This window comes from Ambystoma mexicanum, chromosome 7q, assembly GCF_040938575.1.
Source record: "Ambystoma mexicanum isolate Mex_15411 chromosome 7q, UKY_AmexF1_1, whole genome shotgun sequence".
Classification (NCBI taxonomy): Eukaryota; Metazoa; Chordata; class Amphibia; order Caudata; family Ambystomatidae; genus Ambystoma; species Ambystoma mexicanum.
In genome coordinates, this window is record NC_090941.1 from 260,264,849 (window position 1) to 260,292,195 (window position 27,347).

A 27,347-nucleotide genomic window follows, 5' to 3' on the forward strand; every position below is an offset into this window, starting at 1 on the left:
TGGTGCACAGCCATCATAGTGCCCATATACAAACAAGGCCCACGCGATGATCCTGCCAAATTTCGGCCCATCGCCCTGCTAGACCCTCTTGGAAAACTATTTGCCTCAGTTCTACTTAAACAACTGACAAATTGGGCAAGGAATGCAGGCAGATTCTCCGTCAGACAAACAGGATTTACGCCAAACGTCGAAACAAACATCAACCTCCTCCTGACTAACCTAATCAAACATGAAGCCACAAAAACCATAGAACAGTATACGCGGCTTTCATCGACCTACACATGGCCTTTGAAGCCATATCAAGGCATAAATTATGGACAAAACTACAGACATGGAAATGTCCAACAAACATCCTAGAACCGATCAAACTCATCTATTCTGAAACATCGATTACAGTCAGATTAACAAAAGCAGGTACAACAACATCAACGATTCAGACGTCAAATGGTCTAAAACAAGGCTGCCCACTCGCCGCTACCTTATACAACCTATTCACGGCTGACATTGACGAACACCCCTTGAACATTGCAACAAACCCTCCTAAAATTAATTCTATTCCGCTTCAAGTGATGCTTTACGCAGACGACACCTCTCTAAGTGGATATATGAAAACAAATGAACTGTCCATCAACACCAACAAAACTAAGGTAATGTCACTTGCCAAGATTACATTCTAAAGGAAAGAGATCTACCACTCAGCCTAGATGGTATGCCATTAGAAACTATTGCAACTTTCAAATATCTTGGAATCCCAATAAACCAGCCTAAGGCAGAAACCCAATGGCTCGAAAAAATCAAAAAGAAGTCGCAAACCTTGGCCAGGCAAGGCTGTGTAATCCTTCGAAAATATGGAAAATTCTCTTTCAAACCTATCATAAACTACTATAGACATAAATTCATACACATCATCACCTATGGAACAGAGGCAATGATCAATGCATCAACCGTAAACTAGACAAAATATGGAGGGATATTCTGGCGTAAAATTCTGCATCTGCCTCCATCATACCCGATGCCGAGAATAAGACACGAGGTGGCTACACAATCTCTGGAGTCTATTGTATTGTGGAAACGACTGGACCCATTTCGAAAAATTCTATCTGATCACAGAACTCCGGCTATACAAATCCTGAGGGCTCATACAGACACATTCAACAATGCTGTTTTGCAATACTGGAAACACAAACTTCTACAAGAAATGATCAAAGAAGATATCTCTATAGAACTTCTAACTCTACGCCCGCAGCATGCCAAAATCAAACTAATGCGTAACGATTGGCTAAAGATGATCCAGCTCAAAAAAACCTACCGACAGAATCTTGACTGCAACACAGACATCAGGGCAATTAATGAACTACCCAAATATCTGAGCATCTTCCCTGACATCAACATCAGAACAATCTTCTTAAAAATACGATTGAACACAATTCCAACAAGAGTGAACCTCACTAACATGAAATTGATACCCTCAAACGAACAGCACTGTCGATTCTGTAAAGACAAAGAGACGCCGGAAACTTTATACCATTTCGTCATGGAATGCCCCTTACTCTCAAATCATAGAGAACGCTTCGGTGCCTTCTTCAATCTCTCATCCCGGAATCTGAAGAAAGTTGGACAGCTCTACTGACAAAATAACAAATTCATCTACACAACTGCCCTATTTCTTAAAGACATGCTTGAACTTCGGTCTCACTGAAAAAAAAATAATAATAATAACTAAATGCTTTTTTAAAATCTACTATACTTACTGTGAGACAAATGAAAAAGTTTAAAAACAAACTATCTCATTCTAAAAAAATATAAAAATATATATTATCACCCAGGGCAGGGAAGCCAATCAGGTTGCTCGGAACACTGGCTGATCCTCATGATATAAGAAGGTATTCTGAGCAACCTGAAGGCTGCTTTCACCCGCCCACGATCTTCCCACCCACCCTTCCATTCTCTCCGTTCAACGCTCCCTTTCCCCTCCCATCACATACCACAATTACTGCGTACCTTGGGTGGTGGCACCAATGCTGTCACTTCTGCTCCTCATCTGGGCCTCCATGCAAGTAGAAGACGAGATCCACATGGTGCCCTGCATGGCAGCCATTTTAGGTACGTTTTTGTTTGAATGAGATGGAAGCAAGAGCGGGTGTGGTATAACGCACAGGCAAAGTCATAAGTGTAGAAGGAAATAGGTTGAAGGGAAAATGGATCATGCTTGACTTGGATGATGGAGAAGAATTTGTGCAGGTGAACATTTTAAAAGAAGATGGGGCTGATGAACTAGCTGGATTGGGCAGGATATAAGGCCATTGCTTCTGTAAAAAGTGACTTATTTTATGCACTAAGAAGAAGAGGGTGCAGGATACGTACCACTGGCACAGCTAACATTGCATGCAATTTTTTAGCTGACAAATTTCAGGCGAAATTCAAAACTGGGTATTAGGGTTACAAGGAGTACATATGAGGGCAGGGTAATAAGAGCCAGGTTTACGTCATTGAAGGCCTGTTTGGTGATCTGCGAGGGATGACATCCCTTTCCCCCTCGTTTCTGGTATAGGGGGTCATTCACTTGGCCCTGCACAATATCAGTGAATAAGAACCACACATATGCCTTAATTCAGTTGATTGAAATTGGAAATCATGGTGAACTAAATACTTACCTAGCACAGAGTTCTCTTCATGCACGACAGGACACTTGCGTGTCCTATGCCATATAAGCAGTCATACTCTAAAAAGCTGCTTGAAAAGAACATTCTCGTGTAAGAAAAGCAACATACTTGAAATAGTCCCTTCTCTTCTGCTGAACAACCAACAGACATTTTTCAAAACAAAATCCATTGAACGATCTTAAGGGAAACTACTTAACTGTTTAAAAGTGAAACCTACTGCTAGAAGTGCATTATAGTGCAGGTCTGAAAAACGGAATTACAAATATGCTTTACAAATATATTATTGGCAGAGAGTTGAAATAGGACAAAGGATTTAGGATTTTGCCAAATGATAATCCGTGAATAGGATAACTGTGTGATTGTGAATTGCATAAGGGCGACAACTATGTGTAAACGTTACTATGTAGAGAAAATAATGTATTTGGGCATTTGCTGTGTGCTGCTTTACATTAAAATAGTGTGAGATATAGAAGAGATACTCTGAAAAGTAGTTATTGCAAACATTGGAATATACTTGAATTATGTGATATGACTGGTTATTTATAACGCGCTTATTAATACCCCGAGGTTTCTAAGCGCAGACCCGGTGATCAAACATGTGTTGCACCATGTCGTCTTGCTTCCAGGCGAGCAAGTTACCCCTAAGCTATCCTCCGGAGAGGATATGAATGAGTTGGAATATGAGGATGTACCCTTGGGAAAATGTTTTGGTTCTTCTGGAAAAGGTGGAAAATACAGAATGTCACAATTGTGAGCCAAAACAATTAGATAATGCAGATGCATAGGGCCTGATTCACAGAACATTTTCCTATGGGTTTGCGCCCTTATAAAATACTTCTGTGAATCAGGCCCATAGTGTCAACTATTGTATTTATTAATGTATTGGTCATTTATAACATGTTCATACAACAATACAGTGTTTCAAAGTGCCACAAGGCACAAGGGTAAGGAACAATACAGAAAAATAAATGATTAAATAGAAAAAAACAGCAGTCTGGCTTTGCTTTGTGATATTCGGAACGTGCAAGTGCAGTGAAAAGAAAAGGGAAAAAGGGGGAAGGGTTGAGGGTAAGTGCTATTTGGGTCCCCTAGGAGAGGAAGTGCCAGAGGTGCCCGTTGGGGGAGATGGGGCAAGAGATAACTGCATGGGCGGAGACAGCCCAGGGGAAGAGGGAGGTCTACGGCCCAATGGGTGAGTGTGACGCAGAGATGAAACCACCCGACATGCAGGTGTGGACCCAGTGGGCAGTGCAAGTGGTGCTGGAAGCGATTGAGCAGACAGCCAGGACCCGATTGGACTCTTGAGGGACTGGGCTGCCAATCTCAGCGCCAGAGGTCTGGTTAGCATGGCAGGCAGAGAGGGAAGGAGGAGTAGAAGAGAAATGTCTTCAGTTGATTGTGGAACTGGAGTTTGATCCGGCTCAAGACAGAGAGAGAGAAAGAGACTGTTCCATAGGAGGTAGCCAGCTGAGGAGAGAGATCTGCCACCAGCTCTCTGCTTGGAGAAGCGTTTCATCAGCAGAGAGTTGGAGCCAGAAGATAGGAGGGATCTAGAAGGAGAATATTTAGTAAGAGAGAGTTGCGGGTAGCATGGCCCCAGGCCCCAAACAGACTTGTGGATGATGCAAAGGGTCTTGAATTTTATCCTTTCAACAACCTGGAGCCAGTGAAGAGATTTTAGGGTTGGAGAGATACAGTGCCACAGCTTGAGGCCAAGGATATGTCTTGCAGCCCTATTCTGTATTAGTTGGAGAGGATGGAATCAAAAAAGAGGCAGATTAAGGAAGAGGCAGTTACAGTGATCAAGCCCGGAGAGGACCATAGCTCTAGAGACAGTGAGCTTCTGGGGGAAGGATAAGAAATGAAGAATATCTTTAATGATGTGAATTTGAAAGTGGGCCTTCTTGGCACGGTCCAAGATGTGAGGAGAAAAGGAGAGAGAAGAGTCTATAATGACCCAGATATTTCTGGCCTCAGTGAAAGGAGAGGGAGGTGAGCCCATAGAGGACAGCCAGGGTGTAGAGGGAAACAAGGAGCACGTGTCCCAATAGGCAGGATCTCAGTTTTACTGGCATTAAGACAGAGATCATTGGAGGTGTACTGACTGAATAGCAGACATGCAATCAGGGATGATAGAGGAGGAAGAGGAGGAGGACAAAGAGGGGAGCTTGAAGAACAGATGTGTGTCATTAGTGTAACACTGGAAATGAGGAGAGAAGGCAGAGATCAGGTGAGCAAGAGGTGCTAGGTAGATGTTGAAGAGCCAAGGTGAGAGGATAGAGCTGCGAGGAACACCACAAGTATAGAGTGTGGAGCAGGAGGAGAAGGAGCCTAGGAGCACCTAGGAGGGATGGTCAGTGAGGAAGGAGGTCAACCAATCCAGTGCTCGGAATGAGATACCAAGTGTATCTTGGAGCCGCTTTATGAGGCTATAATCGTTGACTGTGTGAAAGGTGGAAGTGAGGTCAAGGAGAATGAGAACAGCAGGAGAGTTAGAGTCAAGAATTGTGAGTAGGTCTTCACAGGTGTTCAGCAAAGCAGTTTCTGTGTGTCTGGATGCCCAGAATACAGATTGATGGGCATGTAAACAGCCAGCGAGCAAAGTGTGTTAGGTCAGTTGGGGGAAGACCCATTTCTCCATGAGGTTCCCAAGGAAGGGTGTAGTAGAGATAGGTGGATAATTGGCCAGACATGAGGGGTCGGCAGAAGGCTTTTTTAGAAGTGTGTGCATAAGGGAGTGCACAAACTAGGCCTGTACAAACTTTCCAGAAGTCAACCTGAATCACCCGTATATTGTGTCATTCACCAAAGATGAACTTCGAACAAACTTTGGAAATGTTTGTCTAAAATGTGTCCACACTCCTGGAAGGGGGACACGTGGCTGGAATCCCGATTCATCCTCAGGCAGCTTTCAGAGAGGCATCCAAGATTTGGGCAGGCACTGAGTGACATATCAATCACTGTCCATCTCTTGAAGTGTGAGTTCGATACACATGACATTGGGAGGCAGTTACAAAAACAAGGGGGATGAGCTATAAAACACTGAGGGGCAGTTTGTGGGAGAGGCATGCTCGCATGATTTTGGTCAGGGAAACATCACAGATTTGGGGAGATGGTGGGTGACACACCAATCAGTTTACATCTCTGAAGAAACTGGATGAGGCATATGCCTTTGGGTGACATGGGGGTGGGGGGGAGCAGGATCCTGGAATGTGTGACGGCAGCTTGCAGGAGATTTACGCTCACTGGATTTTGTTCAGAGGAAGCAAGCAGAGATTCAGGCACCCGGTGTGTGACATGCCAGTCAGTGGCCACCTCTTGAAACAAGTGAATAGACATTCACTATTAGGTGACACCTGGAAAGAGGAGTGTGAGGAGCCATGTATCTACATTGGGCCTTATTATGAGACCGGCTGTAGCCGTGCCGGTAAAAACGGCACAGCTGCCGCCAGAATCATTTTTTTTCTGGCTCCCGAGAATGGGCAATTACCGGGAGCATTACGGTCACCAGAAAAAATGACTCCCCATTCCCATTTGAGTCCCATTGGAGTCAATGGCAATGGGGAGGTTGGATGCACCAGCACCATTTGTGAATGGTGCCGGTGCATCCAACATGGTCTGCTCGCGGGTGCTGGTCCGCCCACCAGGTCAGGCCTGGTGGGTGAAAAGACACCCACGAGCAAAACTTGTAGTTCGCCGGTCCGGTAACTATGGTATCGGCAAGCTCACCGGTACCATAGTTACTGGACCGGCAAACCTATATGAGGCTAAGTGTGTGGAGAGTCGTACTTACCAGATTTTGATGTGTGGAGCTGGAATGATGTTGGGGAGGCATCCAATGACACACCAATGAGTGTTGGTCTCTTGAAATGTGTAGACCAGAAATGAGCCATTGTGACCGCTGGGACAAAGAGTGGGAGGAGCTGGGAATTTCAAAGGGCAATAATTTAGAGTCACTCTTGATTGATTTTGTAGTAAGGGTTCAAGAGTATTTTAAAGAGATGGGTGATACATCAGCCAGTGTACACCTTTTGAAGTGAATTGACGTGACACAGGCCATCAATTGTCAGCTTAGAGAAGGAGTGGAAGGATCCAAGAGTGCCAGGTGGCAGCTTGAGGGAGCGTCATACTCAAATTATTTCCTGGAAGGGAGCAGCAGAGGATTGGTGGGTTGGTGGGTCACACATCAGTCTGTGTCTGTTTCTCAAAGCCAGTGGAGCAGGAATGTGCCATCGGATGGAAACCTTTAGAAGAATTAGTAGGGTAGGCCAATCAAGAATATTTGAGCACCTTTGGATCAGCATATCAGCTGCTAAATGAACCAGGAACTGGGAAATACACTCTGCTTGTTGTCATTTCACTCCTGCAGTTGACGTTGCTGTGTGTACTGAGCAGGAAGGCCAAAGCTGCATGTTGTCAATTGGATGCATGATCCACACCGCCTATCACAAGTAAGTCTGTACTGTATATACTAGTGCAAGATTATGCACGAGAATTGCAATAGATAATGAACATCCACAAAGACGGACAGATGAGGTTGGTATTTTACTTGCATCCAATATCTGGAGGGCTGAAGGGGGATGTGTGGCCATCTAATCTACTGAAGATAAGGAGGCCAACAGATGAGTTATTGATGAATGAAGGAATATTGAAAATCACAGATTTCTTACTCAGCAGCCTCCATGCTCTCAGTCAGACATCAATAATGATGAGATTAATGATGATCAAGACAAACATTATGTTCCATCACAGTCCAGATATGATATGATATGTTATGATAGTTTATTTATATAACACCTATAAACAATGTGTTTCAAAGCACTTAAAGGCAAGGGAGAGAATAAGGGAAAATACAATTACATTCTACAGGCCAGGATGTGCAATTAACTATCGTACTTGACCTGACAACATTTCAGATAGTGCAAGAGCTAAGACATAGATAAGGAAGGGAGAGGAGAGTGGGAAGGAAATGGAAACAGACAGGCGACTACCGCACTAGGCCTGATGACATTTCTGGTAGAGCCAGAGAAAAACAAAAGTTGAGGGAGAGAAGTGCAGAAAGGGAGGGGAGGAACAAAACAAGCGACTATCGTACTAGGCGTGACACCATTTCAGATAGTGCTGGAGGGAAGGGGTGGACAGTAAGGGGAAGGGGGAGCGACAGACAAGGTTGCTATCATACCAGGTCCAGGTACAATTCAGATAGAGTAAGTGCGTCGGAGAAAGTAAGGGGAGGAGGGGAGGAGATAGGAAAAGGGTGAGGGGAGGAGAGAACAGAGTGTAAGCAGTCAAAAAGAGTGGAGAAGCAAGAGGGGAGAGTGAATACAACTGCAGAAGTCAGTAGTAACACATAATGTTGCAAGCCAGGATACAAGATGAAGATGGGAACAGCATCATTCAGGGTCACCATGAGTACAAGATGCAAAGTAAGTCCATCATGAGAGTTGAGAAAGGGAAACGAACCGTGAATCAATGAAGTCCATAAAAGTAAACATCCAGCATTGGCCACAAGACGGTGATGGTAAAACCAGAATGTATCAGGACAGACTCCTGTGTGCGGGAAGGGGGGGCACAAGGGAACAATGATATGATATGATAGGTGCAACAAGATAAGGAGGGGGGAACAAAGCGTTGACAAAACAACGATCTTGCTAGGCCTTGTCTCATTCAGATTGTGCAAGCGCATAGAGGGGAAGGGGTGAAGTGCAAAAGGGGAGAGAGGATGGAGAAGTGAAAAAGGGAGGGGAGAGGGATGAGTTCAGGTAACAGAGTGCAGCCAACAGGTGGATAAGTGCCAGTAATCAGAGGGGGCAGCCAGCAGGTGGCTAATAAGTGCAGAGAGAGGGTGGACTGTAGGGTCACAGATATAGACCACAAGTGCTAAGGGGGCCAAGAGGCAGTGTGGATGCAAATGGACAGGCAGGGACCTGGACCTAAATTCAGAGGGTGGCCAGGTGACCAGGTGTGTGGAACAGATGGTTCATCAGCAGGGGAGAGGAAGAGAGAAAGCTGAAGCGAAGAGCAAGGTCTTGAGTTGCCACTGAAACCGACAATGGTTCTGTTTAAGCTTGAGAGAGGCAGAGAGGCTGTTCCAGAGGGAGGCCCCAGCCAAAGAAAGAGATCTGCTTCAACTCTCTGCTTGAAAAAGCGAATGAGCCTCAAAGAGCTGGAGGTGGATGAGCAGAGAGCTCAAGAAGGGAGATACTTAGGAATAGAGAGTTGGTGGTAGTGCAGACCCAGGTCCCAGAAAGCTTTGTGGACAATGCAGAGGGTTTTAAACTTAATTCTTGCTGCCACTGGTTGCCAATGAAGACATTTCAGAGCTGGAGAGATATGATCCCTGGGCTTGAGGCCAAGGACAAGTTTGCGGTCCTGTTCTGGATAAGTTGTAGAGGGCAAAAAGTAGAGGCAGGAAGTTCCAGAAAGAGGCTCTTGTAGTAGTCCAGCCTTGAGAGAACCAGAGCTCTGGAGACAGTGAGCTTCTGGGGGAAAGTGAGGAAGGGAAGAATACCTCTGAGGCGGCGCAGCTGATAGTTTGACTTCTTGGAGACATCAGAAATGTGAGGAGAGAAGGTGGAGTCAAAAATGACCCCAAGGTTCTTAGCCTCACAGATAGGAGAAGGAAGAGGACCCAGAGTGGGTTGTCAGAGAGAGAGGGGAAAGGAGGGAGCTGGTGTTCCGATGAGGAGGATCTCTGTTTTACTGGCACTGAGGCAGAGATCATTAGCGGCACACCACTCCTGAATTGCAGACAGACAGTCAGGAATTAGAGAAGGAGTAGAGGTGGCCGAAGGGAGTCTGAATGAGAGCAGGGTGTCATCCGCATAACATTGAAAGTTGGAGCAGAGAGCAGCTATGTGGTGGGCGAGAGGAGCACCGTATTGGTTGAATAGCCAGGTAGAGAGGTTAGACCCATGGGGAACACCACATGTAGAGAGAGAGATAGAAGAGAGGAAGGGCACTAGTTGGACTGATAGGGTCAGTCAGTGAAAAAGGAGGTCAACCAGGCCAGAGCCTGATCATTGATACCCAGGTTTTCATGCAGGCGCTTGAGCAGGATGGCATGGTTGACCGTGTCAAAGGGAGAAGAAAGATCAAGGAAAATGAGGACAGAAGGAAGGTCAAGGTTGGAGAGCAGGTCTTCACAGATGTTCAGGAGAGCAGTTGCCATGCTTCTGGGTGCTCTGAAGCCAGACTGATGGTTATGAGACAGCAACATATTTGGTGTGAAGTTTAAGCTGAGAGATGGCCAGATTTTCCAAGAGTTTGCCCAGGAAAGAAGTGATAGAGATCAGGTGATAGTTAGCCGTAGAAGAAGGATCGAGTGAAGGGTTTCTTGAAGAGGGGGTGTGCAAGGCAGTATTTCATGGGGAAGAGGAATGTTTCAGTGGCTAAAGAGTGATTTCAGAAATCAGCCAGGGCCGGAGCACGAGTGTTGATGTGGTCCTTGATGATTTTGTAAGAACAGGGAAAAAACATGTTTTGACAAGACTTTCATAGATCGGACTTGTCTAGAGACATTGTCTGGGGTGAACAAGGGAAAGGAAGAGAAGGTAGGAGGAGAGGCAGGACCGGTGCTGATGAGGAGGAGGAGGAGGATAGTAATGGGCATTGCTGTTGGACAGCAGGGCAACTGATGAGGCATAGGAAAACAAAACCACAGGTGCAGAGTCTATAATATTAATAGAAGTGCCCCTACCCTCTGTATAGTCTCTTTGAGAAATGGCCTTGCATGGAAGAGCCATAGCACCAACATCACCATCAGCATCATCATGCCCACATGAATTTACCCTGTATGCTACCCCACTGTCTGAGTCAAAAGTGGCTGTACTTTATAGAGATCAAACAGAAAACAATGTTTGCCTGTATGATCAGTGATGTCCCTCCTATCTTCCTTTGTTGATAAACTGTTTAACCACCTTTTTTGAGATCTGTGGGGAGGCTAAAGAGAGAATGGAGAATACGCAAAACGGATTCTGTCAATTGCTTGGAATCATTTTGAGCAAGTATGGCACAAGCGATAAGCTGAAACAGACCTCTAAACTTGAATCTTTAGCTTGCGAGAATACCAATTCTCTTCAGAAGGATATGAGTATGTTTCCATCTATTGCTATGTTTAGAGAAGCCTTTAGTGCTCACAATAGGGCCTCAGAAACAAATTAAGTCTATCAAGAAGTGAGGAAATTATGCAATCCATGCTGAATAAGAGCAACAGTGAAGTAGAAGAAAGACGGAATTGCAGAAGCTGTGGAATTGAACACCCAAGCTCACTGCCCTTCCTAGTTTTTCCACCCTGCCATTTAATTTCAGTGATTTTGGTGCCAGTTCTAATTTAGGAGCAGCTGAATGAATTGCTTGGACTTCATTGAACATATTGCCAAACAAATAAAAAGAGAGTCACATTTCTAATGCACTCATAGCACTAGGGACATGTCTTGAAGAATCTGACACTTCAATATCAGCAAATTCCCCACTTCCATCATGCTACGCAGATCTAATTCTGCAGGTAGAAGATCAAACAGCAGGCATTGCACAACTAAAAGAAGTCCACACATGCACTATGAACAGGCCACCTTAACCACAAGAAGTCCAGCCCACATAGAAGCTGAAGTGTGAGTACAGCCCCTCAACGATGAGAAAATAGCTAATTGCTGTGTACCGTCCACACGGAGCACTGCCTAAAATGGCCGCCATTTAAAACTGTGTATATGTTGCTAAGCAACCAGTCTGTCTGCTCTATCCCCATTAGCCTAGTGAATCCACAAAATACAGATAGCTTCACTGGAAGGCGAAGCCGGCCCTCCTTCATCCAAGGCCCTCCTTCTTTTAAGGCTCGGGGTCTGTCTGTGCCTGTCAGAGCTGACAGAGGCCAGGGCCAGGAACTCTGCCCGATTGCGTCCAGGCCAAATGCCCCTCATCCAGTTGAAGCCAAACTGCTACTTATTTTCTGGTAAGCAGCCTGCCCTCCATCACCCCTCAATTCTGGACTGACCATTACCTTGTATCCTTTAGCCTCGCCACTACCAATCTAATTCACAAAAATGTGATCATTGCCTCTCCAACCTTAACGAGGAATAAAAATAATATCACTATAGATACACTCATACATCTGATTCTTCCAACCCTCACCGTCCTACCAGACAACATGGACCCCAACACGCTAGTCGCAGAATACAATAAAATTATGATGACATCTCTTGATTACATCACCCTTCTCAAAAAGAAGCATAGTAAACCTAAAGCACACCTCAACTCCTGGTTTACACCACAGTTGAAAGCTTTACACAAAGAGAAAAGAAGATCTGAAACAACTTGGACACTACTCCCTTCCCCTGAAAACAACTATTCTTAACAGGATATCAGTTCTCTACAAAAAAGAAATTTGTCTGGCGAAACACGAATCCTACAACAACCGAATATCACATGCTAAATCCAGCATGAAGGAACTTTTTGTAATTCTCAAACAATTAGAAACTGCCATCCCAGTACAAGACATCTGTACGAAGGATACAATATGGTGTACTAGCATTCAGTCAGCTCTATCCAACAAAATAACGTCCCTCCAAGATAAAATTGCAAAACAAAAGCACCTCTCCCCACCATACCCCCTCCTATACCACTCTTACGCCCCCCATAGCCTCCTAACACGCTTCAACTTTTCAAAAGTCTCCATTCTCGAGACAGAAAAAGTAATACTGTCACTTAAACCTTCGAACTGCCAGGGTGACCAATGCCCTGCTCAACATATCAAGGACGCAGCGAGAGATTTGGCACCATTCATATCGAAGCTCATCAATACCTCCTTCACATCTGGCTCCATCCCAAGCAACCTCAAAGAGTCCTGGGTACTCCCCCTGTTGAAAAAACAAATGGTAGACCCATCCATCCCGACTAACTATCGACCTATCACTACAGTGCCTTTTATCCTTAAAATAATAGATAAGGTAGCTTATTTACAAATCCCAAAAATCCTTGAACACAACCCCCTTTCAAGGTGTGCGACAATCAGGCTTCTGTCCCCAACATGGAACAGAAACGGCTTTAATAGACCTCAAGGCTCAAATAGACAAACTCAGGGACAAAGGAATATCAGCACTTCTTCTCCTTTTAGATCTCTCTGCTGCTTTCTACCTTGTTGACAACAAGGTCCTTTGCAGCCACTTGAAATAAGCTGCACATTTCTCCAATGAAGCAATCACATGGATTGAATAATTTCTCAGTAATAGGACCATGAGAGCCTTCTCACCCTCAGCTGCTGCAGACCCCACCCCCATCAATTGTGGAGTACAGCAGGGATCCTGTGTCGGTTCCATGTCTTAAAATTGCAGCCAAAATGGCCGTCAATACAAAATATTGGGGCAAAAATGCTGTGGTTTTTTGAGCCACAATCAAGTAAAGGATGCAGGGGACACCCCCACAATCCCCAGATCCTTTATACCATTTAAGAGGGGTGGGGGACACCCCGGAACCCCCGATCCCCTTAAATCATATAATGGGGTACACTTTTACTGGGTCAAACCACAGCATTTTTGCTGCAATTTATTTTATCGCCAACATTTTTGCCAGGATTTTATTACCTGCCACCCCTGTGTTTCATCCACCCTGTACAACATTTTGACCAAGCCCCTTTTGACAATCTGGGCCATCTTGGTATCGCCTACACTAACTATCCAGATGATACCCAGATTCTCCTTCCACTTTCTGGAGATTACGACAAGGATTTGACCTTGGTGAACAGGGTTTACCTCATCATCCAGGCATGGATGGCAACACACGGTTTATGCCTGAATGACGACAAGACTGAACTCATCATCCAGGGCTCTACTCTCAACCCTAAAAAATTAGGACGCGACTACACTTCCTTTACAATTGACGATAATACTACCAAGGTCGCCAAAGAGGTAAAAAGTCTAGGTTTCTACCTCAACTCCACCCTTTCATTCACCAAACAAGTCAACTCCATGGCATCCACAACTGCATATGCATGCATACACATTAGAGCAGGCAAAGCATTTCTTTCTATAGATAGCTGTGCCACCCTTGCCAGAGCCCTCACATTGTCCAAACTAGGCTACTGTAACACTCTCTACATTGGCTCCAATAAATACATCACAAAGAGAATTCAAACTCTCCAGAACAATGCCCTCAGAGCTGCCTTGGGCATGGGCAGGAGAGATCACATCTCTTATCTCAGAAGACAAAATAACTGTCTCTCTACGAGTGACAAAATCCTGCTTAAAACCGCCTTGCTTAAGTACAAATGTCTTAATAATGCAGCCCCCCTCTACCTTTGTGAACGAGTTTGCTGAAAATCTTCAACTATGCCCACTAGATCAGCAATCGCAAACTGCCTCACTGTCCCAAGAACTAAACTATCCAAGGTGGGGGGCTGCAGCTTTCCTGTAAAAGCTGCTCAGCTATGGAACTGTCTACCTCCTACGATACAAGCGGGCCAGCCAAATCTTCAGTTCAGGCAGAAACTTGTCAATCGGCTTAAAGCCCATGACCAGTAAGGCCTGACACCTGCCCCACAACCCTTAAACCTTGATTGCCTCTCACCAGTATGACTTGTAACTGTATTCTTCTGTGTTTATTCTCAACGTATAATTTTGCACTTTCCTGTATTGATCTCTCTTTGTATTGTATTTTCGTCTTTGTAACTAAGCAGTGAACCTTCCTGTAACTTAAGCGCCCAGATACCCTCGGGTCCGGTGCGCAATACAAATGAATAAACAAACAAAGAAACACGCGCTCAATCTCACCCTAACCAAAGATGGTTTAAATCTTACATCACTTTCATGGCATCAACTTGATCTATGCTAGAGTAGTAAAATACAATGATCACAGCCTCAAGTTCTCCCCTCTCCCCAGATAATGATTTGGGCCTGTGCAACAGGATCTTAAAATATACTAAGGAGGTGCCTAATGTAGCTACCATTAAAAATGGCAATTATATCTAGAATATGAAAAAGATAATTAAGAGTGACCCACATCACTCTGGACATGAACCTTGGGAAGGTATCTGTAATTTCTCTTAAGGGGGAAAGTAGGTGTTTCAACTATCGAAAGGGAGGATTTGAAGTCTTTAAAGAGGATTCACATTCCTGAATGGAATTCTTCCATGAGCTGTATTGTGATAGATTGTGAGAAGGGAAATTTACTTGACATTCATTGTAAAAATAGGACTTAATAGTAAGTATCATCCCAGGTGAAAATTGTGAGTTCCAACTCACGACGCATCCATTAGAACTTAAAAACATTCACATTTTAATTGGTTCATTAAGTTTGAGGAGCTTTCTCTTGAACCGGGTTTTGGAAAAAAGAATAAAGAAACATACACAAATATACAAATATAAATAATAATAATCAAACTCAAAATAATAAACAATAATAAAACAATACAAGCAATACACACGTAATTATATGAATACACACACACACACACACACACACACACACAATACAGGTGTTTTTTGCTATCTCTTCCTATATGATTTGGTCTATTTTTGTACATTTTTTACTTCCTCTTACTTTTAAGGTGACTTTAAAATCAAACACTATGGTGTAAATTGAGTGAGGGAGCAGGTGAGAATTAGAATTTGGAGTGACATTATAGGATGAGCTTCTTCGAGACTCTTTAAACCTATATGTTTTCAACGACTTAAAGTACTCAGACCCGGCTGATCCATATCACTAGACAAAGTTCACTACCCACAGTTTAAATGGTCAAGCAGATCCAAAACATTCTGAACCAATTAATGTTGTCATTGATTCAAAGCGTTTTGAGTTGACTCGAGAGTGGATCCCTGGCTCGACGCAGCATAAAAACATTTGACTTGAGTTTTGAAACATTTTGAATCTCTGTAAAGTGCTTTGAAAATCTTGCATGACGTTTCAAAAAAGCTTGTCCAGCACTAGGCCTAACTAATAACACCTTATAGTTTTCACTTTAAACTGTCAATGGGCCCAACCCGTATCCCATGTTTAACTGATTATGATTGTTGTGGTGTTTACTGATAGTGGAATATGTGTTCTAACTTTTATGATTTTAATGTCCCGTGTTTCCATATACTCTTGCAGTCAGTGCCATTGTTCAGTGTTCATATAACTTCAGGTCATTTGTACTATAGAAATAAACAAACACACAATAAACAAAATGTTCCTGCTGTACTAAGAATAGGCTAGAACATGCATGTCTTGTGCACTGTGCTTGTCTTCAACCTCATGGTCACATGCTTTATCCCTAATTGTAAGATTGTGAAAAAAAGTGCAAACTGTGACCAAAAAGATCAGCTTCCATTTCAGACAGTCTTATAATGTCATAAATGCACTGTGGCAGCTGCGAGTGTGCCACAAGTTGCCACTGTACAACCTGAAGTCCTCAGTGGACATACATTAGAACACTTCTATTGTAAAGACTACGAGGGGGTGTCTGTACTTCTGCTCTCTATATGGTAGAGGAGAGGCACAGAAGACCCCAGCCAAGATTCTCTTTAAGGTAGCAATGGACGAGCAATCAAGGCCTAGCTTCACAGGAGGTGATGCAGGCTGGTTCGTAAGTACAGTGTAGTCCCCGAACCCCCACAAAGGAATGTCCACACACTGTATTACTGAAAACATAGTCTTTATATAATTATTATTCAAAGGTATGTACACGATCACAATAACGCACTTTGTACTCGGAAGTCAATATTGATAAATATATACAATTCTAAAGTGGTACCACTAATGTTATCGAATCTCGTTAAAGTGCATCAACTGTACGGTTAAAATGTCACACAGATTAATAACGAGGAAACCAGCAATAAACATAGGCAGGAATGTAAGATGGTTGAAAAAATAGGCAGAATGCTGACCTCTACCGCTAGGCACAGTTCTGTGTGGAGATCCCCCCACCTGGGCAACCTGTAAAATAAAGATATATCGCACAAGCCCAGTCCATATGTTCAATAGTCTCACTTCTTCCTATTAAGGTTTTACCCCCCCAATGTATCTGGTGGAGTAGAGTTCTCCGACGATGCGTCGACCGATCCTTCTTGAGTGACTCCCTTTAAGGCAGGAGCCACGGATCGTCGAGAGGTGTCGGGGAACTCGGCGTTCGGTGTCAGGTAATCGACGGCCCTTCTTGAGTGCCCTCCCTTTAAGGCAGCAGTCACCGGTCGTCGAACAACCGACGGTGAACAGGGTGAACTACGGCAGGGAAGTGGCAGCTTCGTTCCTAGCGGTGCTAGTCGACGACAAAGCGTTGGCGTCCTGCAAGGACGAGGCGTGCGGGGCACCTCGGTGACGATAGTTCTGGACCGCAAAGAGATGGTGAAGAACTATGGCCCAGCAAGGGCGTCGAGTCGTCGGCGTCTCTGTGGTCTTTAGGTGGCGAGAAACCCACCGGTGGATGCTCCTCAGCACGTCGACGGTCGGGCCTTCTCCAGCGGGCGACAAGCGGATGACGATGCAGGCGAGAGCGTCCGATGATCAATTGAAGTTCTTAGGCAAACGGGAGCACGGCGGCTCCGGTCGGTGACGGCGGTCGTCGACAGTGGCAGACAACAGTCCGAGTGCTTCTCCTTGGAGTTCTGCAGCAGTCCCCGTATCGGGTCGGCAGCCTGTCGAAGGTCTGTCTACCAGGGAGCATTGGCAAAGATAAGCTGTGCACGATGGTCCCTCGTAGCTCGGGAGGAGGGCACCTTATCAGGTCCTCTCTGGGTCAGCCCTTGGAAACACAGCAGCTTTCAGATTGCGAAGGAGAGCAACAGCACTTCTTCTCGTCCAGCGGGGCTTCAGGGTCAAGCGTCAGTTACTCCAGTTACTCGTCGTAGTGGACTTCAGCTTCTGAACACGATTCCTAGCAGTGAGAGGTCCCCAGATATACTGTTCATCTCCCATTCATTCCGCTGGGTCACACTCAAGCAACCAATCACGACTACGGGCATTCATGCAGGCAGGCAGCCAATCAGGCACACGCGGTATTCAGGCCATTCACTTCTCTCCAGACACTCACAACAAGTTACGTGTATTGGGACAAGTACCGATCCATTCAACACTCCAAGCTGCATTCATACCGGTTTCGGGCAGGGTTGTCTCAGTCATTGTGTCAACCACCAGATACTAGACACCCACAACACAGAACGCATATTCGTCACACACTCTATTCACCCAGGTCCCACCCACAGGAGGTACCCACAACATACATCACTGGGAAGGCTCCAGCTAGTCTGGCCGGGCCTTCACAACAACACCATATATGGCATTTCCACCCAACAGACAGTCATGGGGAAGGGACAGAGTCAGGGCTTCCCAGGACTTTTGGAAAACAAGGTAATGGGTAATAGAATGCAGGAGGCCACAGGGGCCATCTTGTTTATCATCAGGAATCAACTGATCCCAATGGCAGGGCCGGGGTATCCCAAAATGGAGGATACTCCGCGCACCTGTCAACTTCAGCATGGAGCTGCCACCAACCCATACCCTCCTCTGCGGGCCACCTACAGGTGCCCAAAAACATACACTAGGGGCACAAGGTTGTACCCCCACCCATGGGTGCCATAAGGGTATCCCACAGGTCCGTTCACCAAACCAAAAGAAAGAGAGCTGCACCGCCAGGAGTCACACCTGAACCCCTGCTTGGAAAACACGACAGAACACACAATAAAAAGCAGTAAAGGACAAGGATACGGAGGCCCTGTCCCTCCGATGCATTTCCAGCATCACAGTCGCCCCCCCAGACTGAGGTGGAGGGTGCCTAATCTCCAACGGGATAGACACCCTCATCCAGACGGTCAACATACCTTCTGGAAAGGCCATCTGCATTATCGTGACTCTTCCCTGGTCTGTGCTTTATGGTGAAGTCTAGCCCTTGAAGGCTAATGGACCACCTGAGCAGTTTCGGGTTCTCACCCTTCATCTGCATAAGCCACTTCAGGGGCTTATGATCTGTTTGGACCTTGAAGGTAGACCCCGTAAGGTAGGGCCTAAAACGCCTAAGGCTCCAAACTATACTAAAACATTCCTTTTCAACAGTAGCCCACCTAAGTTCTCCACCCTTGCGTTGTCTACTGATGAATATGATAGGATGTTCTCTCCCTTTGTCATCTAACTGGGACAAGACAGCTCCAATTCCGGTGTCGCAGGCAACCGTCTAGACGATAAAGGGTCGGCTGTAGTCAGGCGCACACAACACGGGTGCTCGACACAGACTTTCTTTCAAGCCATCAAAGGCCCTCTGACAGTCTTCAGTCCAATCAACCTTCCTCGGCTGCTTGGGTGAAGTCAGAGCTGTCAGTGGTGCAGCTATGGTTCCATAGTCCGCCATGAAATTGCGATAATACTCAGTGGGGCCCAAAAAGGCTCTCACCTGGGTTTGAGTAGTGGGAGTCTCCCAGTCCTGTACATCCTGTACTTTACTGGGGAGAGGTTGGATTTGACCCCCTCGTACCCCATGACCAAGATACGTGACTTTCCCCTGAGCTATCTGGCACTTGGTGGCCTTGATAGTGAGGTTAGCCCTTTTTAAGGCCTGCAACACTCTACCCAGATGTGTCAAGTGCTCTTCCCAAGTGGAACTGTAGATGGCAATGTCGTCTAAATAAGCCACGCAAAAGGCTTCCAGAGCATGATTGACCAATCTCTGGAAGGTGGCAGGGGCATTCTTCATCCCAAAAGGCATGACCCTAAACTGGTAGAGTCCCTCTGGTGTTGAGAACGCCGTCTTTTCCTTGGCATGGTCCATCAGAGCTATTTGCCAATAGCCTGAGGTGAGGTCAAAGGTGCTCACAAATTTGGCAGCACCTATGGTGTCCACGAGCTCATCAGCCATGGGCAATGGGTGCGCGTCAGTTTTGATGACGGCATTGATTCCTTGGTAGTCCACACAGAACCTCCAATCCTTGGTACCTGCCTGGGAACTTGACTTGGGGACAAGGACCACGGGACTGGACCAGGGACTGGTTGAGGGTTCAATAACACCCAGATCCAACATCTTGGCGACCTCAGCCTAGATGTGGTTCTTAACTGTATCTGACATTCGGTAGTTCCTGCTCTTGACAGGCACGCTGTCACCAGTGTCAATCTCGTGCTTACACCACGGTGTAAGGCCTGGCGTCAGCGAAAACAGAGAGGCATACTGCTGGAGCAAAGTCCTGCAGGCCCTCTGCTGCTCGGTTGTCAAATCTGGAGAGAGCGCCCTCCACTGAGCCATCCTGAGGGTTGCTATGCAGCAAATCAGGAAGGGGCTCACTCTCATCCTCTTCTTGCTCTGATGCTAGCAGGAGACATGAGACTTCTGCTCGCCGGTGGAAAGGCTTGAGCCTATTAACATGGAATAACTGAGGGGCTACCCCTGGGATTCCCATGTCAACCAGATAATTGACCTCGCCCATCTTGGAGATTATCCGGAAGGGTCCAGTCCATTTATCTGCCAATGCCCGAGGCTTGGTAGGCTCCATCACGAGGAGCTCCTGTCCCGGAGTCCAATCCACTTGCGATGCTTTAAGGTCATGCCAGTATTTGTTCAATTCCTGGCTGGCCTTGAGATTCGCCGTTGCTTGACCCATCATCTATGTCATCCTCCGTCTGAGGCCTAACACATGGTCCACCACTTGCTTGGCGGGACCGGGAGGGGTGGCTTCCAAACCTTCTCTGATCAAGGCAAGGGGCCCCCTCACGGGATGTCCAAAGAGTAACTCAAAGGGGCTGAAACCAACACCCTCTTGAGGTACCTCTCTGTAAGCAAACAGCAGGCATGGCAGGAGGAGATCCCATTTCCTCCTTAGGGGCTCTTCCAAAGCACCTAGCATGCCCTTGAGAGTTTTATAAAATCTCCCAACCAGACCATAGGTCTGGGGGTGGTAAGAAGTGGAGAACTTGTAGGTTACCCTGCACTCTTTCCACATGATTTTCATGTAACTAGACATGAAGTTGAATCCTTGGTCAGAGACAACCTCTTTGGGGAATCCAACACAGGTGAAAATGCCCAGGAGGGCCCGGGCAACCACCTTGGCAGTAACAGTCAAAAGGGGTATAGACTCAGGGTACCTGGTGGCATGATCTACCAAAACCAGGATGAACCGATGTCCACCTGACATGGAAGGGTCAAGGGGGCCGACAATGTCGATGCCCACCCTCTCAAATGGTGTGCCAACCACTGGCAAAGGCTGCAGTGGGGCAATGACACTGCCTCCAGTCTTGCCAGACAACTGACAAGTTGGGCAGGTCCTGCAGAGGAACTCCACCTTTACTCCCATCCGGGGCCAGTAGAAATGGGCGGAGAGCCTCTGCTTAGTCTTCTTGGTACCAAGATGACCAGCCAAGGGCACCTCATGCACCAACTGCAGTAGGAAGGGCCTTTAAACCTGGGGTACCACCAACCTCTTGAGGGCACCAGGTTCAGGCTTAGTGGGCTCCATGACAAGGAGTTCACCCTCCCAATAAATCCGGAAAGTCCTAGGCACTTCTCCTCGTGCCTGGGACATGGCCTGTTTCCTCAGACCCTCGAGAGAGGGACACTCTATCTGTCCTTTACAGAAGTCCGCCCGGGAGGGTCCCCCTTCAGCTAACAAGCATTGAAGATCGGGATGATCCTCCGGGTTGAGAACCTCTCCCACAGTAGAGTCTTCTGGCTCTTCTCCCACAGGAGTTGAGACAGGGTTTACTACTGGACCCAGCCTGTCCGGAGCATGGATCCCAATGGGTGCTGTAGGAACAGCAGGAAGAGAAGGAGCTCCCTCCTCAGAGGTGGCCTTCTAGCTCTTCCTTCGTCGTGCCTTAGGCCGCGCCTTCGGCTCGGGTACCTGACTCACAGCCAGACCCGGTGTCACCTGTGACCTAGTGACTGCAGCAGCAGTCATGGGAAGACCATCCGCGATCAATCCCAACTCGACTAGATCGTTACCTAACAGAATGTTAGCAGGGACGTTGTCCTGAACCAGGACAGGAAGCTTTGCTGTCTTGTCTCCAATTACGAGTGTGACTCGGGCTACAGGCGATAATTTGAGAGGCCCACCAGCTAACCTGGTGGTTCTCAGAGGAGCATCTACATAGTCCTCTGGCTTGAGCAGGGTCCTGTCCACCACTGTCATGCTTGCCCCAGTGTCTCTCAAACCAGTAGAAGGCTGGCCATTCAGGAGGACACTTCTCAAAAATCTACGGGTGTTCTGTGGGATAGTCGCCAGTACTTCCACATACTGGTCCCAGGCCCCAAGGGACGTAAAGGAAATCTCTATGGGAGCACCAAAAGTGATTCCTGTAGAGGAGGGGAGGTGAGTGGCCTCCACCTCAGACATGGGGTAAGGGTAGGTCAGGCTGACAGCCTGTACTCCGAGTGCCTTACCTTTACACTTGGAGTCACCCCTTTTGTGATCCAGAGCCCCACAGTCCCAACAAGTGCCGGGAGTGCGGGGTACAGTACTGGAACCACTGGGAGCTTGCTTTGCAGCAGGTGGTCTGCTACTCTTATTCCCACCCACAGATGACTTATCCCCACTAGACTTTTGGGTCTTAGGAGAGGAGGGTTTAGGTTTATTCGACTGTGACTGCTTTTGGGACTCTTCAGCTTTCTGAGAGGCCCCCTTTTCTTTGTCCTTGTCCTTCCCACTGGAGTCCTTAGGGGACACCCGGTGGGAGACCCACTTGTCAGCCAACCTAACCAGCTTAAAGGGATCCAAAATATTCTGGTCAGCAACATACTGACACAGCTCTGGTGAACAGGCTTCAGAAAAATGCTCAAAAAACAACAGGTGGGACAATTCAACAAAAGTTTTCACCTTGTAACCATCAATCCACCCCATCATATTCATGTGTGCAGCACTCACCCAGTCGACCCAAGACACATTCTCTCTTTTCTTAAAATCCCTGAACCTTTTAAGGTATTGGGTAGGCGTCTTGCCAAACTTGGCAATCAAAGCAGATTTCATACACTCATACTGACCCCTTTCTTCCTCACTCAGCTTCAGAATACAGTAATATCCAGTTTGAGGCACTCTGCTTAGCAAACACTTAGCCCAATCTCTTTTGTCAACATCATGAATTGCACAAGCCATCTCAAACGCTTCAATCCATTGGATGATATCAGAACCCTCCGAAAACACACCAACCAAATCCTTCATAAACTTGTTTGCTGGGGACCTGACACTCTCACTGGGTTTCGCTGAAGTCTCCACTCGAGCTTTCTCTAGCTGGATTCTCTGACATTCAGTGTCCTTGTCTTTGAGTTCAAGATCCCTATTCTTAAATTAAAGATCCCTATTTTTGAGCTCCACTTGTTGAGCCAACTCCTCCTTCTTAAGCTCAGAATCTATTTCCAACTTGCGATATTCAAAGGCCAATTTCATCCTTAATAACTCAAGTTCCATGGAATTGCTGGGGTTCGGAACAGAGGCAGCGGGAATGGCGGCATTCCCAGAAACAGATTCAGTAGAAACCCCAGGGACAGACTCCTCATTGGTTGCATTCCCCCCCATCAAGAGTTTCACTATCGGTCTGGTAGTCCACCAGGACAGCTATCAGCTCAGCCCTAGACTTATCCACAAAGTCTAACTCCCTGGCTTCACAAGCACGCTGGAGAGCCTCTAAGCTCATCCGAGTCAATTTACCATTCGCAATAGACTCCATTACTTGTAATGCAGTTATTTTGTACACACCCAAACCTTAATCTAATAAAGTGCAGATATTTTGTAAGTGGCACGGTTATACACTGATTCTTAAAACCATAAGCATCCCACCGCTGCCACCAGTGTAAAAACTGGTACGGGGTGTCTGTACTTCTGCTCTCTATATGGTAGAGGAGAGGCACAGAAGACCCCAGCCAAGATTCTCTATAAGGTAGCAATGGACGAGCAATCAAGGCCTAGCTTCTCAGGAGGTGATGTGGGCTGGTTCTTAAGTACAGTGTAGTCCCCGAACCTCCACAAAGAAATGTCCACACACTGTATAACTGAAAACACAGTCTTTATATAATTAATATTCAAAGGTATGTACACGATCACAATAACGCACTTTGTACTCGGAAGTCAATATTGATAAATATATACAATTCTAAAGTGGTACCACTAATGTTATCGAATCTCAATAAAGTGCATCAACTGTACGGTTAAAATGTCACACAGATTAATAACGAGGAAACCAGCAATAGAGATAGGCACGAGCGCAAGATGGTTGAAACAATAGGCAGAATGCTGACCCCTACGGCTAGGCACAGTTTTGTGTGGAGATCCCACCACCTGGGCAACCTGTAAAATAAAGATATATAGCACGAGCCCAGTCCATATGTTCAATAGTCTCACTTCTTCCTATTAAGGTTTTACCCCCCCAATGTACCTGGTGGAGTAGAGTTCTCTGACGATGCATCGACCGATTCTTCTTGAGTGACTCCCTTTAAGGCAGGAGCCACGGATCGTCGAGAGGTGTCGGGGAACTCAGCGTTCAGTGTCGGGTAAAGAACTGTGGCCCAGCAAGGGCGTTGAGTCGTCTGCGTCTCTGTAGTCTTTAGGTGGCGGGAAACCCACCGGTGGATGCTCCTCGGCACGTTGACGGTCAGGCCTTCTCCAGCGGGAGACAAGCGGATGACGATGCAGGCAAAAGCGTCCGATGATCAATTGATGTTCTTAGGCAAACGGGAGCACGGCGGCTCCAGTCAGCGATGGCGGTCGTCGACAGTGGCAGACAACAGTCCGAGTACTTCTCCTTGGAGTTCCGCAGCAGTCCCCGTATCGGGTCAGCAGCCTGTCGAAGGTCTGTCTACCAGGTAGCGTTGGCGAAGATCAGCTATGCACGATGGTCCCTCGTAGCTCAGGAAGAGGGCGCCTTACCAGGTCCTCTCTGGGTCAGTCCTTGGAAACACAGCAGTTTTCAGATTGCGAAGGAGAGCAACAGCACTTCTTCTCGTCCAGCGGGGCTTCAAGGTCAAGCATCAGTTACTCCAGTTACTCGTCGTAGTGGACTTCAGCTTCTGAACACGATTCCTAGCAGTGAGAGGTCCCCAGATATACTGTTGATCTCCCATTCATTCCGCTGGGTCACACTCAAGCATCCAATCACGACTACGGGCATTTATGCAGGCAGGCAGACAATCAGGCACACAAGGTATTCAGGCCATTCACTTCTCTCCAGACACTCACAACAAGTTATGTGTATTGCAACAAGTACCGAGCCATTCAACACTCCAAGCTGCATTCATACCGGTTTCGGGCAGGGTTGTCTCAGTCATTGTGTCAACCACCAGATACTAGACACCCACAACACAGAATGCATATTCGTCACACACTCTATTCACCCAGGTCCCACCCACAGGAGGTACCCACAACATACATCACCGGGAAGGCTCCAGCTAGTCTGGCCGGGCCTTCACAACAACACCATATATGGCAATTCCACCCAACAGCCAGTCAGGGGGAAGGGACAGAGTCAGGGCTTCCCAGGACTTTGGGAAAACAGGGTAATGGGTAATAGTAAGCAAGAGGCCACAGGGGCCATCTTGTTTTCCATAAGGAATCAACTGATCCCAATGGCAGGGCCGGGGTATCCCAAAATGGAGGATACTCTGCTCACCTGTCAACTTCAGCATGGAGCTGCCACCAGCCAATACCCTGCTCTGCGGGCCACCCACAGGTGCCCAAAAACATACACTAGGGGCAAAGGGTTGTACCCCCACCCATGGGTGCCATAACGGGTATCCCACGGGTCCGTTCACCAAACCAAAAGAAAGAGAGCTGCACCGCCAGGAGTCCCACCTGAACTCCTGCGCGGAAAACACGACAGAACACACGACAAAAAGCAGTAAAGGACAAGGATACGGAGGCCCTGTCCCTCCGATGCATTTCCAGCATCACAACTATGCACATGCGCAATGTTGTCAAATGTCTGCTCTGTGCTTTGACCTTTTGATAAGGCCACCAGTGGGAGTAACCATCACAATGAAATCTTGAGTGAGTGAGGTTCTCTGGTATAACTGCTTAAGATCAACCTGGCCACCATGATGAGGGCAAGAGCCTTTGCAAGTGATGCATATGCAGATGTGGCTGGTGAGGGACCTGCTTCCCACGTTGGATGGTGATAAATGGGTGGCTGATTTTAAAGGCAACATTGGGGCTCTTCTGGCTCCTTTTGTGGACCCACATTTCCTAGTAAAATATGCATGTCTTGATGGAGGATGACTCCCAACAAGAATCACAATGGGGATACATTGTGCAAATGTGCAAGTATCCTGTGCTGCAACACTTGTAACATCAATTGTAGAAATAATGCAGGCAGCAGAGAGAAAACCAATCAGCCCAAATCGTGCCCACTATCCCGGGCATGGCAAGGTCATGCAACCAGTGGCTTCAAAGGGCAATACATTACTGACATCTGTTGAAAGCTTTGTGAGTACTGTGATCACAGTCTATGGGGTGCAAAGACCATGGAACACTTTCATCAGTGACTCGGGCATTTTAAAAAAAGATAAGTCGGATACAAGAAAATACAGCACACCATCAACCACACAGAAGCTTTATTGGACAATACACACATGCAAAGTGATGATGAACCATTAGAGTATTACTAGAATGAGATTCAGGCAAGCAGCACGTATATATAATTGCTGTAGAATCAGTATGCTAACCCCCACAATTGTGCAGACTGAGAGAGGTTCAGTGCTGCCAGGTCTATTGTCTCAAAATACAGGAGAACCTTGTAGAGCAACAACGTTGAACAATTGAAATATATAAAACTGAATGAGCAAATTTTTGCAAACCGACTATGAACAACATCAAACTATAGCCAACACACTGGCTCAGATGATGATGGCAATGATTTGATAACAGGTACATGTCACTGAAAATTTAAACAGGGTTGTTGCATGACGCATGTGGTTGGAACATGGATAGGTGTATTAGTGACAGTGACTGGGAGGCCCTGACCATTTGTTATATTATGCATTCCATTTGTGTTGACTATCGTTTAAGTAATGGTTTTAAGTCATGATCCCAGACTTTTCAAAATCTGTCATGGTTTTCCACAGTGAACAGTGCTCATTGAGTGTCTTGGGCCCTTTGACATGGCACAATTACTCCTCAATGTTCTCAGGTTTCTGACAAGAACTAAGGTTCATGGGCCTTTTCACAGAGTGTAAGCACTCATTAGAATTCCCAGATTTGTTTACAGGTCATAGCCGCACCATAATGTTCACATGATGTTTTCGACATGAGGAAGCCACCTCCAAAGGTTATTGTGTTTTTCTCAGAAAGAACAGTCACCCATTGACTTTCTCAGGCTCTTTCACCAGGTGTAGCTGCTCTTGAAGGCTCGCGGGTCTATTCAAAGGGGGTAGCTTCCCAATTAGTGTCTCTGTCTCTTTCACAGGATGTAGCCACACACTAAAGTTCTCAAGCTCTCCCACATACCATTTTGTAAGATTCTCTGGAACTTCCACACATTGCTACCAATCTTGTAGGTGGGAGAGTCTCCCTATAATAACAGTATTTCCCCAATGAGTGCCACATTCCTTCCCCCAATGCACATTGCACTACAACAGGGAAGGCTAGTGGTCAGCCATATGTTTCTTCAGGTTGTCTGACACCTGAAATATGGTCCAATCCTGATTCTGATTGGCCAGGTTGGGCGGGTGCAGGGATTTGAGCAGAACATGCATGATCTAGTCATTGGGTTATGCCCAAATGTGTCTGGTGATTGCTGCATCATCACTAGCAGCCTCTA